Genomic DNA, 13,000 nt, shown 5'->3' with positions numbered 1-13,000 from the left:
ACATCCGGTTCAAATTGAGAAGTATTTTCCATCCACGTTACATAGGGCCTTATCCAATAGTAAGACAAGTCAACCCTGTAGCGTACAAATTGAAGCTGCCAAATACTCTGAGAATTCACCCGGTGTTTCATGTGCACCTGTTGAAGAGAGCATTCACATCACGCAGAGCAACGCCCCCTGCTATTGCTGGTGATGGGAATCAGGAGTACGAGGTGAGAGCTATACGAGACTCCAAGTTCCGCAGGGGGGTTCTATGGTATCTGGTTTCATGGAAGGGTTACGGAGTGGAGGAGGACTCATGGGAGCCGGTACACAACGTCAGCGCTCCTCGAGCAGTCCGTTCTTTTCATGCAAGGTTTCCTGCTAAACCGGGGCCTAGGAGGCGCTTGGGAGGAGGGCGTACTGTCAGGGTTTAGGACAGCGTGCGCCTACCCAGACTACAGTTCCCAGCAGCATTAGGGAAAAAACTACATTTCCCATGATTCCTGGCAGGTCAGCAGGATATCAGAGGGCGGAGCCAGGTAACCGGTGCTTGTGATCCTGTTTGTTTGGAGAGAGCGGCTGCTCCCCGGGGGCCTCGGAGTTCCTGTATCAAAGACCGTTGCCTTTTCCTCCGCCGAGGAACGGACGTCTGCATGGTAATTGAGATCGCGCTGGCTAGCGCGTATGTTCCAATGTACATTTTGGCGCTTTTCTTGCTGTTGGCATTTAATTAGCTTCTCGCGGCTGCGAGTAGCGGCAATTGACCTGGGCACCTGTTCCCTGGAGTTCTTGGGGTTTTCGGAGAAAGGCTTCTCTAGGTTGTGAGAAGGGATTCCCAGACGTGGAGTTCAAGTGGCGGAGTGCAGGGGGGGATGAGGACCTCCGCACTACCGGCATGAATAAGTGATGACTTGAATCACTATTCGGTTGTTGGATTTCATTACCAAAGCGGATGGCAGTAGTGAAGGAACTACGTCATGCCGTGTTTGGTGTACTTTCTTGGTTTGCCCTCATAAGAGATATTTTCGCGCTATGATAGCAAAGAGGATTTAGTTCATCTGTTTTGCTGGTTGGGAACTACTTTGCTATCAACAAACTCTGGCTTCCTACTTTTAGTTATATGCACTATTTCTACACATTTGGATTGCCTATTTCTTCAGAGCTTTCCAGTGACTGGTCATAGGGTATGTTACTATAGTGTATTAATACTTTAGGCAGGTAGTGAAATTGTTCCCAGGGTTCTTACACTTGTTCTTGTGTTTATGCAGGATACAAAAGAAGGCAGAGGAACAGCAGTGTGGTGTATGCACATGTGTTATACAGGTGAATTAAGGAGATGTGTGTCTAGTGAGAAATAACTGAGTGTAGGGTTAAGCATTGTATTAATCATTGCTTTTTGTCTTACAGCTTCTTTTTCCCTGCTGCCCCTTTCCTTCTTCCCTCTATTCTTTTGGGTTTTTTCCCCTTTTGGGGTTTTTCCCTCGCCGTATCGTCTGAACACCCTGTGTGTAAACATCAGGGTGTTCGGAGGGTCCGGAGGTGGAGTATTGTTGCTGCATGCGGATCCTGCGGAGTGCATTCCTGACAAGCAGTGCATTGCAGGCGCGCATGTTATAGTGAGTCCAACTAACTATAACGTGGAATTTCAATGGTTTTATATCAGTAAAATTCCCAGCTAACTATAACTGGTGTGAAACCTATGTTTTTTTCAGTGAATATATATATATATATTACCTACTGGCCGTCGCCAGTAGGTAGTTATAGTTAGGATTTTTTTCAATGCAAAATCTCAAAATTCTATTGTGAATAACTTTGGCGCCCTATGATGAATCTGCCTGAAAATGTTTTCAAATTTGCCTCGCGAAGCTCCGGTCCTTCCTTGAAAGTTTGGGGGGGATTCGTCAAGCGGTGGCCGAGATAAAAGGGGGGTCCCAAAACATGTTTTCCCTATGTTAATTTCCATCGGGCGGTCAAACTCACTTTTAGCCCGAACGGCTGAATGGATTTCCACCAAACTTGGCAAAATTGTAGGGACTGGTAGCCCGATGTGCCTTTGCTATGTCTCAAGTTATGTGCTCCAGTGGATTTTGAGTAATTTAGGTTCAAAATATATATATATATATATGTATGGGTGCGTCCCGGTACGCGCACCGGGGAGCGTACCGGGCGTGCCACGCGAGGTGCGCACGGAATGCTGATTGGCTCTCGGGTGTCTGTAAACATTCGAAACAGTCCGGAGCGGCCGCCATCTTGTGTCTCAGTAAAATCGAGACACAAGGTGTGGCAAAAACAAAGGAGTAAATGACCATAAGGGGGCAGAGTAGACCCCCCTGACCCCCTAGGTTTGATGTGGGGGTCATAAAAGGGCCCCGTGGGGCAAACATTATTTTTTTTTAATTATTTTCGCAGGGGGAGCGCCCGGTACACGCACCAGGGAGCGTACCGGGGAGCGTACCATGGGGAAAAAGAATGACAGTTTTAAAAAAAAGTAGCTGTTTTAGAAAAAGAAATCTATTTGTTGTTTTTTTTTATTTAAGTACCTACATGTAGGTACCAATGCAGAGACTTAAATTTAATGTACACCGTCTCCTCTGTAGATATCTTGCATGTTGGTATAGAAGTTATTGTGGTATATGGAATCCATAACATAGTCTGTCAGGAACGCAGAAACAAATCCTTTAAGCACTCCTTGAGAAGTCCTAGGGGATCATGGGTAGTCTATACTGCTCCCTTATGAAGAAAAAGAGATGCAAAATACACATTGGAGATAATATAGTGGGAGAAAGGTAGTAACTATGAGTAAACTTACTATGTAACACAAAAAAGTTGCACAGTATACTATAAGTCTCATTTTATAATATAATCATTTTGGTAAAACTTCATGAATTACATATAAAAATGAATATTGTCTCAAACAATTTTTAATTATTAAATATAAATTTATTCTGATTCTTTTTCAAAATTTAATAAAACTTCTAACATAATATTGTCCGGAATTTCCTCATAATTATTAGTACATGATTCTATTTGTTCCAAACATTCTATTAACTGTTGGTCCAAAGATTCATCTATGAAATCAAGTTCATCTTTTTGTTCTTCTGGATTTTCCACCTTTATTTCGAAAGAAATAACAGTTGATTGTTTTTCTCCTTCCATTTTCTTTCTGAATATTGCATAAAAATTAACTATATTAGTAGAGTTAGGGTACTGTTGGGTTTAAGTTCAGACAGGTACTTCTGAGTTTTTAACAGTGAAGTAATTTTTGGGCAGTGTATGGTTTCAGGAAGGAAGTAGAACTATTAAAAAGTGCATGTGATGAAGCCTAAGTAAATTCATAATTATACCAGAGAAGCCTAACTCAGTCCATAATTATAACAGAGACGTCTATCTCAATCTCTAACTCTTACAGAGGGACTGTATATAACTATCAGAAAACGTTTTCCCAAATTAACTTAAAGTGCCCAACATAGTTCTCCTTCCAAATTAACAACTTACCTTTTTCAAAGTAGTTGACATTTTCTGTCAAAATTCTTTCAAAATGTACCTCAGATAGTATTAGTCAAAATGGCTGTGTTTCCCCCTCATTTTTCATATATTTTCATGTACTTAACCAATCAAATGTCAGCACATAAAAGTACAAAATGTAAGTAACATTTTAATTGGTTGTAAATTCCAACAGTTTTATATGTGTTTTTGTCATGTAATTTACCTCAGGATATTTAGACAGGGCTACAGCCCAAATGGCTCAATGGAATACCATCAAATGTGGGATGATGGTAGGGACTGGTATGTAGTAGGGTCTATTCTATATTTGGTGAAAGTCTGTCCAGTGGTTTTTATGTAATTTTGTTTCCCACATTTTTTTTAGGAGCGCTTACCGGTGCGCGCCCCGGTACGCGTACCGGGAGCGCTACGGGAGTCCGCCATTTTGTATTTCGGTCGAATTGAGACACAAGATGGAGGACAAACAACGTTGGGAATGGGTACAAAAAAAATAAAATAATAATTTCGCTGGGGGAGCGCCCGGTTCGCGCACCGGGGAGCGTACCAGGGAGCATACTCTGGTGAAAAATAGTGAAAAAAGTTAGAGAAAGATAATCATTTTGAGTGATCAGAGGTAGGGTAGCTCTGAAAAGAGCTTTTGGGTTCTGTGGCTGATTTAGGTACCTACAAGTAGGTTCCAATGCACAGTCTTAAATTCAGGAGGAATATTCTATTCCCCTCATCTGAGAAGTGCACACCATCTCCTCTGTAGATATCTTGCATGTTGTAACGCAAGTTATTGTTGTAAATTGAACCCATTCCATAGTCTCTCATATAAGCAGAAACAGATTTATTCACATGTTTCTGTGCTTTCTCAAATTGTGGACAAAATTGGTTGGACCAGTTCCATTTCTGCCTTTGACATATATTGGAATATACCAAGGCAGTTTGTGGAAAAAGTGTCATCAATTGATCAAAAGTGTCCTTTAAAAGCATTTCCAGACCTACCCCAGTCAAATTGGCCAAGTCATTTCCTCCACAGTGCACTATTAGGAGGTCAGGGCTTGGCAGATGCAAAAAGGGTTTTACCAATGGTATTAATTGGTGACATCTCAATCCTCTCTGGCCAATCCACTTGATTTCCACATTTGTTAAATCAAGGTTGTGAAAATTTCTGCTAGCTGCATACCTTTGAGCCCAGTGGATGTAGCTATGTCCAATAATCCACACAGAATACATGGTGAGAGAAGGTTCTGGTGCAGTTAGATGAAGTGTAGGAATGAAATGGCAGTTGAAACAGTAGGAGTTTACAAAAAAATGCTCTTGAATCACAAGCAATGATTGGTGGATTCAGATAGTTGAAAACTAAAAGTTAGGGTGCATTGTTGTGTTTTGTGAAAGAAGCAATTTGAATGGTTAAGAAAAAGTCATTTAAAGAAACATTTCATCGGATAAGCTGGTGTATTGAGAGGTCAAACATCCTTGCTTAGTTCATTTGCAACATTGTAGAATAAACTTTTGAACCTGAGAGTTAAGTAAGGAGGGAGTTGCTATGGTAACAGATAGAAAGGGCTGAGAGGGGAAGGGTGTTGGTTTGAAAATAGTGAGGGAAGAATTTTGATTGGTTGAAATGAGGCATATCTGTGTAGAATTAGAGGTTTTCTGTGCCAGTCATGGTTGCAGTGTGTGGAGTGCATACCTTTTGCTCTGCTAAAGAAAAATTGGTGTGTGTGCCTGACAGTGTTCTCTATCTCACAAAGCATTTGTAAATGTAAGAAATGATTCATTTAATTTAGATAGAAACTTGTATGCTCTATGGAGAAGATTTGGAAGCAGATTGGTTTTTTAATGTTGTTTTCTGTCATGTTTTTTGATAATGCTTGGTTAAAACATTTTAATGCATAGAGGATTTGTATTTTGTGAAATAGTGAAGTTTCAGTAGTGAAATTGAATGCTTGTACACAGGACCTGTGCTGTGTTTCTAAAATGTTATTTAAAAAACGATGTTGCGGTAAATGAATGCCTTTTATATTTTTTAGAAGGAATTTTTAGTGTTTGCCTCAATAAATACATGTATTTGAACCTTTTACAATGATGTCACCTGCATTACCTCAGAGTAGGATGCAAATTGAGGTTTTTTTCTGGTTGGTTTGTGTCATGTTTTTGGATAATGCTTGGTAAATAGGTTTTGCAGCATAGGGGAATTGCATTATGTAAAATTGAAACTTTCTCTAGTGACATGGAATGCTTGTACATAGGACCTGTGCTGTGTTTCTAAACTGTTATTTTAAAAACGATTTTGGGGTAAATGTATGCCTTTTATATTTATGAGAAGGAATTATTAGTGTTTGCCTAATTAAATAAATATATTTGAACCTTTTAAATGATGTCACCTGCATTACCTCAGATTAGGTTGCAAATTGAGGTTTTTTTCTGGTTGGTTTGTGTCATGTTTTTGGATAATGCTTGGTAAATAGGTTTTGCAGCATAGGGGAATTGCATTATGTAAAATTGAGAAGTTTCTCTAGTGACATGGAATGCTTGTACATAGTACCTGTGCTGTGTTTCTAAAATGTTATTTCAAAAACGATTTTGGTGTAAATGAATGCCTTTTATATTTTTGAGAAGGAATTAATAGTGTTTGCCTCATTAAATAAATATATTTGAACCTTTTACAATGATGTCACCTGCATTACCTCAGATTAGGATGCAGATTGAGGTTTTTTCCTGGTTGGTTTGTGTCATGTTTTTGGATAATGCTTGGTAAATAGGTTTTGCAGCATAGGGGAATTGCATTTTGGAAAATTGAGAAGTTTCTCTAGTGACATGGAATGCTTGTACATAGGACCTGTGCTGTGTTTCTAAAATGTTATTTAAAAAACTATGTTGGGGTAAATGAATACCTTTTATATTTTTGAGAAGGAATTATTAGTGTTTGCCTCATTAAATAAATATATTTGAACCTTTTACAATGATGTCACCTGCATTACCTCAGATTAGGATGCAGATTGAGGTTTTTTCCTGGTTGGTTTGTGTCATGTTTTTGGATAATGCTTGGTAAATAGGTTTTGCAGCATAGGGGAATTGCATTTTGTAAAATTGAGAAGTTTCTCTAGTGACATGGAATGCTTGTACATAGGACCAGTGCTGTGTTTCTAAAATGTTATTTAAAAAACGATTTTGGGGTAAATGAATGCTTTTTATATTTTTGAGAAGGAATTATTAGTGTTTGTCTCATAACATAAATATATTTGAATCTTTTACAATGATGTCACCTGCATTACCTCAGATTAGGATGCAGATTGAGGTTTTTTCCTGGTTGGTTTGTGTCATGTTTTTGGATAATGCTTGGTAAATAGGTTTTGCAGCATAGGGGAATTGCATTTTGTAAAATTGAGAAGTTTCTCTAGTGACATGGAATGCTTGTACATAGGACCTGTGCTGTGTTTCTAAAATGTTATTTAAAAAACGATTTTGGGGTAAATGAATGCTTTTTATATTTTTGAGAAGGAATTATTAGTGTTTGTCTCATAACATAAATATATTTGAACCTTTTAGAATGATGTCACCTGCATTACCTCAGATTAGGAAGCAGATTGAGCTTCTTTCTGGTTGGTTTGTAGCATGTTGTTTGGAAATACTTGATATCAACATATGCAAGATAGAGGAATTGTGTTTTGTGAAATAGCGAGGTTTCAGTAGTGAAATTGAATGCTTGTACATAGGACCTGCGCTGTGTTTCTAAAATGTTATTCAAAAAACGATTTTAGGGGCAAATCAATGGTATTTACAATTGGGCCTTATTTATGATTGCCTTGTGCCGCCGGTGCGTCACTTTTAACATGGGAAAAAGTGACGCACCAGTGGCGCAAGGCCCTCATAAATAAGGCCCTGAGTTTCTTTGCTGTTGGTTTGTGTCTTGCTTTTTGATAATGCTTGGTATCAACATTTGCAAGATAGAGGATTTGTATTTTGTGAAATAGTGAGGTTTCAGTAGTGAAATTGAATTTTTGTACATAGGACCTGCGCTGTGTTTCTAAAATGTTATTCAAAAAACGATTTTAGGGGCAAATCAATGGTATTTACATTTGGGCCTTATTCATGATTGCCTTGTGCCGCTGGTGCATCACTTTTAACATGGGAAAAAGTGACGCACCGGTGGCGCAAGGCCTCCATAAATAAGGCCCTGAGTTTCTTTCTTGTTGGTTTGTGTCTTGCTTTTTGATAATGCTTGCTATCAACATTTCCAAGATAGAGGATTTGTATTTTGTGAAATAGTGAGGTTTCAGTAGTGAAATTGAATGCTTGTACATAGGACCTGCGCTGTGTTTCTAAAATGTTATTCAAAAAACGATTTTAGGGGCAAATCAATGGTATTTACATTTGGGCCTTATTAATGATTGCCTTGTGCCGCCGGTGCCTCACTTTTAACATGGGAAAAAGTGACGCACCAGTGGCGCAAGGCCTTCATAAATAAGGCCCTGAGTTTCTTTGCTGTTGGTTTGTGTCTTGCTTTTTGATAATGCTTGCTATCAACATTTGCAAGATAGAGAATTTGTATTTTGTGAAATAGTGAGGTTTAAGTAGTGAAATTGAATGCTTGTACATAGGACCTGCGCTGTGTTTCTAAAATGTTATTTAAAAAACGATTTTGGAGTAAATAAATGCCTCTTATATTTTTGAGAAGGAATTATTAGTGTTTGCCTCATTAAATAAATATATTTGAACGTTTCACAATGATGTCTCATGCATTACCTCAGATTAGGAAGCAGATTGAGTTTCTATCTGGTTGGTTTATGTCATGTTTTTGGATAATGCTTGGTAAATAGGTTCTCACCTCATCTGCACCCTGTCACCATTAATTATACCCAATACATTGAGGTATGTCAAGGGGACACAGAGGAGGTGAGGCTTGCTCAAGGGCTAGAGGAGGTGAGTCTTGTCTATTGCACTATTGGACACAGGCCTCACCTCCTTTGCATCCCTGGATAGACCTCACCTCATCTGCTCAATCTGTTACTAATCTGAGGAAACACAGGTGACATGATTGTGAGATGTGCTAATATATTGTTTGAATCATGCAGATACTATCTACTATCTAATCAACCTTTTTCTTTGTAATATTCTCTTCTTTAGTTACTCCATATTACACCTCTTGTTTGTTTTACACCCTCTCTCCCTCTTTCTGACTTTTTTCTCTCTTCCTGTTACACCCTCTGTCTGACCTACTTCTTGTAACATCCTCCCTCTGATTTAGTTCCTCTTACACCCTCTCTCAAACTTACTCTTTGTCTCTCCTTTTTTAGGCTCTCTCTGTTTTAGTCTCTTTTACAACCTTTTCCCTTCTAACACCCTTTCTCTGTCTTAGATCCTCTTTCACCCTCTCTCTGTTTTACACCCTGTTACATCCTTTTTCTGATTTACTCCCTTGTTTTGACTTACTCCCTCTCCCTATTACAACATATTATACACTCTCTCTGTCTTAGTCTTTCTCTATGTTTTACTTCCTCTACCTGTTTCTTTATCTGAGTCGCTCTGTGTCTTTGTGTTACTCCCTCTAGCTGTTTTTCTCTGTCGTACTCCTAGTTATATAGTTGCTATGGTATAAACTTAGATATGTTGTAAATTAGTGTTTATATTGTTTGCTTATTGTCATTGCTTTGTTGTTTCCTAATAGTGGTCTATAATGTGTTATTTTTTTCTTTACCACAGATTGAAATCAACATTTCAAAAGTAAGCGAATATGCCGTCAAGGCAAAGGAGAAGGAAAGATGCCATAAGGAAAAAAACAAAAACAGCAACGGTATTAAAGCAGTCTCCTACAACAAAAACTACAAAAAACACGAAAAAAGATCCTGGTAAAACAACAAAGTATTTTTTTTCGGAACATTTGTAGATTAAAAAAAAGAAAATGTGCATGAGAATTTACAGAAGGAGAGAGCAAATTTAAAGAGAAAGGAGAGGCCCCCCAAAATCTTACTACTGCAGCAGGAGACAATAATATGTATAGGAATAGAAGTCAAAATGAATTTAGGGACAATCGTAAACGAATGTTTCGCAATAGGGTAGTTTTAAATTTATTAAAAAACATTAAGAAAGGTACACAGAAAGCTGCTTTTTATAAGAAAAATAAAAATGTAGAGAAGATTGTTGATCAAGCTTTTGAAGTTAAGAACAAATTATTTATTTTAGTAATTAATAGAATTAGGACACTTAACAACACAATTGATGTTTTCAAATCAAACAGTAGATGCAAAAGAGTAATTAATCAAACTAATTTATGTTAAGTTTTTTCTGGAGAATGGATGCATAGTTCAAGTTGTGAGCCATTTTTTAATGAGGAGAGTTACTTCCAGGAGAATGATTTGGTGCATGCAGTTGACACCAGTGGTCGAGCATATGAGGTGAAAGACGTTTGTCCAATTGAAAAAGAGAAACTTGTGTCTAGAGATGCAGAAGAGGTATCAAGTGATGAAGTTTTCGGAAGACGTACTAAGGGTCCAGTGTACAATTGGAAGTGTAGTAGTATTTGTAGTGTGCGACAGGATTCCATCGATGTGCTTCGTAATTTCTTACGTACATATAGTAAGAAAAATCTAAAACAGAAAATGAAGTTGTTGCAAGACTTAGATCCTTGCAGAGTGAGAGAAAACACAGGTTTGCATGGACATTCATTGGCTTGTCTTTCAAGAAAAGTATGTCAGAGTGTTTTTCATCATTTCAGTCCAGCACTTAAGCTTAAACAGTTAAACAGTGCTCTTTTGCATGGAATTGAATTAGATGTAAAGAAGATTTGTGTAGAAATTGAGATTTTTTATTTTTGTGAAAAAGAGGACAGTGTAGAAATTGACACAGTAATACAACGTAATGTGGAAGACAATGTACAGATTTCAAGTATAGAAAAGTTTGACCAGGAAATTAGCAAGTTTCAGTTGAAATCAAGTGAAAAGCCTGATTTTACTTGTGTGTGTTGTCGACGGACTCTATATAAGATTCAGACTAGGTTAGTTGATTTATATGCAAAAAGTGAAATGGAAAATAATAGTGAATGGAGGAATTTTGCAACTTATTTGTTGGTGGAGAATTCTTTTGATTTGTATTTTGATCAGAGTATTTGTAAATATTGTTATAATAAATTAAATGAAAACAGAATGCCTGCTAGAGCTGTTTATATTAATCTTGAGTTGGTAGACATTCCTGCTGAATTGATGGATTTAAATACATATGAATCTATTTTAATTCAATGTGTCCATCCTTTTCAGGCAATTGTTCGGATGGAGCCTAAGACAGGGAAATTGCCTCCTTCAGATTTACAGAGAGGATTAAAGGGAAGAGTTGTTTATTTACCTCTAGATTTCAAGAAAAATATTGATATAATTGGTGTAGAAAAAGTGGAAGAGGAACCTTTAGTTATTCTAGTTAATGGGGTTCCGACAAAGAGTAAGAAAATCTGGCAAGATTTAGTTGATGTTAGGAAAGTCAAAAAGGCAACGTTGTATTTGGTCAAAAACAATGAGTACTACAAACATGTATGTGTTGGAGCAGAGGAAATAGCTGCAGAAGAAGACAGTGATTGTTCAGTCGGCCAAATTGAAAAAGTTGATGTGTCTAGAGGTGAAGAAATATATGAACATTATACTGTTCATCCTTTGCATTCCAAAGAAGTAATGGGGAATGCAATTGACTTGTTTCAAATGAAAGCAGCAAATGGAAGTCTCATTAGTGTATGGGAAGAAAGTTTGAAAGCTTGTTGTTTTCCACAGCTATTCCAACAGGTCGAGGTGGATGATATGACGATCGACCAGTTCAAATTCCTGCTTCTGAATATCGGACTTTAAGATTATATGCTGAAGATCCAAGGTTGCGTCAATGCATTCCATATTTGTTTCATCTACTGTATGAAAGTGACTTGTCTGGACTTTCATATGCAGTAAACCATATACTTAAAAGTGGAGCACAACTGCAAAATGTTTCGGCGACGGACTTTATGGAGAAAGTCAAACTGCACGATAATATTTTGGAATCTCATCTAATCAATCTCATGGCATGTCAGTGTGGTACAAACGAGTATTGGTACCGTTGTCATGGGGAATTGAACTGTATGCTAAGAAACTTAGGAACTCCTACATGGTTCCTCACTCTTAGCTGTGCTGAGTATGCATGGGACGACTTACTTTAACTTCTACGTGAGGCAAATGCAAATATACAAAATATAGAATTAAAAACACCAGGAGAACTGTGTTCTTTGGATCCAGTGAATGTATGCAGATATTTCAATCATAGATTTGAAGCTATGATGTCTGTTATTACCAATAAAAAAAATCCTCCTCTTGGAGAGGTTTTGGATTTCTTTTGGAGAAACGAGTGTCAAGCGAGAGGTGCTCCTCATATACATATGTTGTTGTGGATTAAAGTGGACCCAAATTTGGATCAGATTCGGATGAAACAGTGATGAGTTTCATTGAAGAGTATTCAACATGTGCTGTTCCGAAAACCACTGAAGAAAACAATTTAAGGCAACAAGCTTTATGGTTTCAATCCCATCGTTGTGGGAAGTACTGTCGTCAAAAATTCAAAAACAAGGAAAAGTTCTACACAAAATGTCGTTTTGCGTTTCCACGACCAGTGATTTCTAAGGGAAGAGTAAATAATTTGATGTCATCTCTACGACATACTGTGACGAGGAAATCACCAAAAAATACATACAATTTAAAAAGAAATGAAGAGTCCAAGTACATCAACGACTACACCCCAGTGATTTTGTCCAGGTCGAATGCTAACATGGATATTCAGTTCGTGGCGGACAACTCTATTGCTGTGGCTTGATATGTGACATCTTACATCACAAAAAAAGAAAAGACAGAACTAAAGGAAATGTGGGAGGACATTTCACATGAAAAGAGTCTAAGCAAGAAATTATACAGTTACAGTCCGAAGATGTTGTCGCATCGAGAAATTGGAGCATATGAATGTTCTGATCGGTTATCATCAGCAAGTCTCTACGCCAAATCTAGAACAATAATTTGGGTGACTCTAGGTCATGCTGCAACAGGAAACCGAGTTTTGAAGACAAACATGTTGGATACATACTATCCAAATAGAAGTACTCACCTTGAGAACACTTGTTTGTATGAAATTCTGCAAAACTATAGTTATAAGAGGAACATCACAGAAGATATCAATAATTGAAAATATGCTGTCATTGGAAATGAAGGATGTCTAGTGAAGCAGATAAAAGGTCATATGATTAATCATCGAAAATTGAGTTGTGAATCTCCAGACAAAAGAGAATTTTACTATTTAGCTCTTTTGCAACTCTTTAAACCATGGGGTAAAGAAGAGGAACTACTTGGAGATTTTCTCTGTTACGAAGATTCTTTTAATGCAATCAAATATACCATAGAATGTCCTGTTTTTCCAAATTATCTGCAAATGTTGAACGAAGAAATAGAGCAAGAAGCCACAATTGCTGAAGAGATTGCTAGAGACAGTTCTCAAGACAGTCAGAGTTCTACTTCATTGAATCAGGATCCAC

Source organism: Lissotriton vulgaris, chromosome 8 (genome assembly GCF_964263255.1).
Source record: "Lissotriton vulgaris chromosome 8, aLisVul1.2, whole genome shotgun sequence".
NCBI classification, from domain to species: domain Eukaryota; kingdom Metazoa; phylum Chordata; class Amphibia; order Caudata; family Salamandridae; genus Lissotriton; species Lissotriton vulgaris.
The sequence above is the reverse complement of the archived record's forward strand: the minus strand, read 5'-3'. Positions refer to the sequence as shown.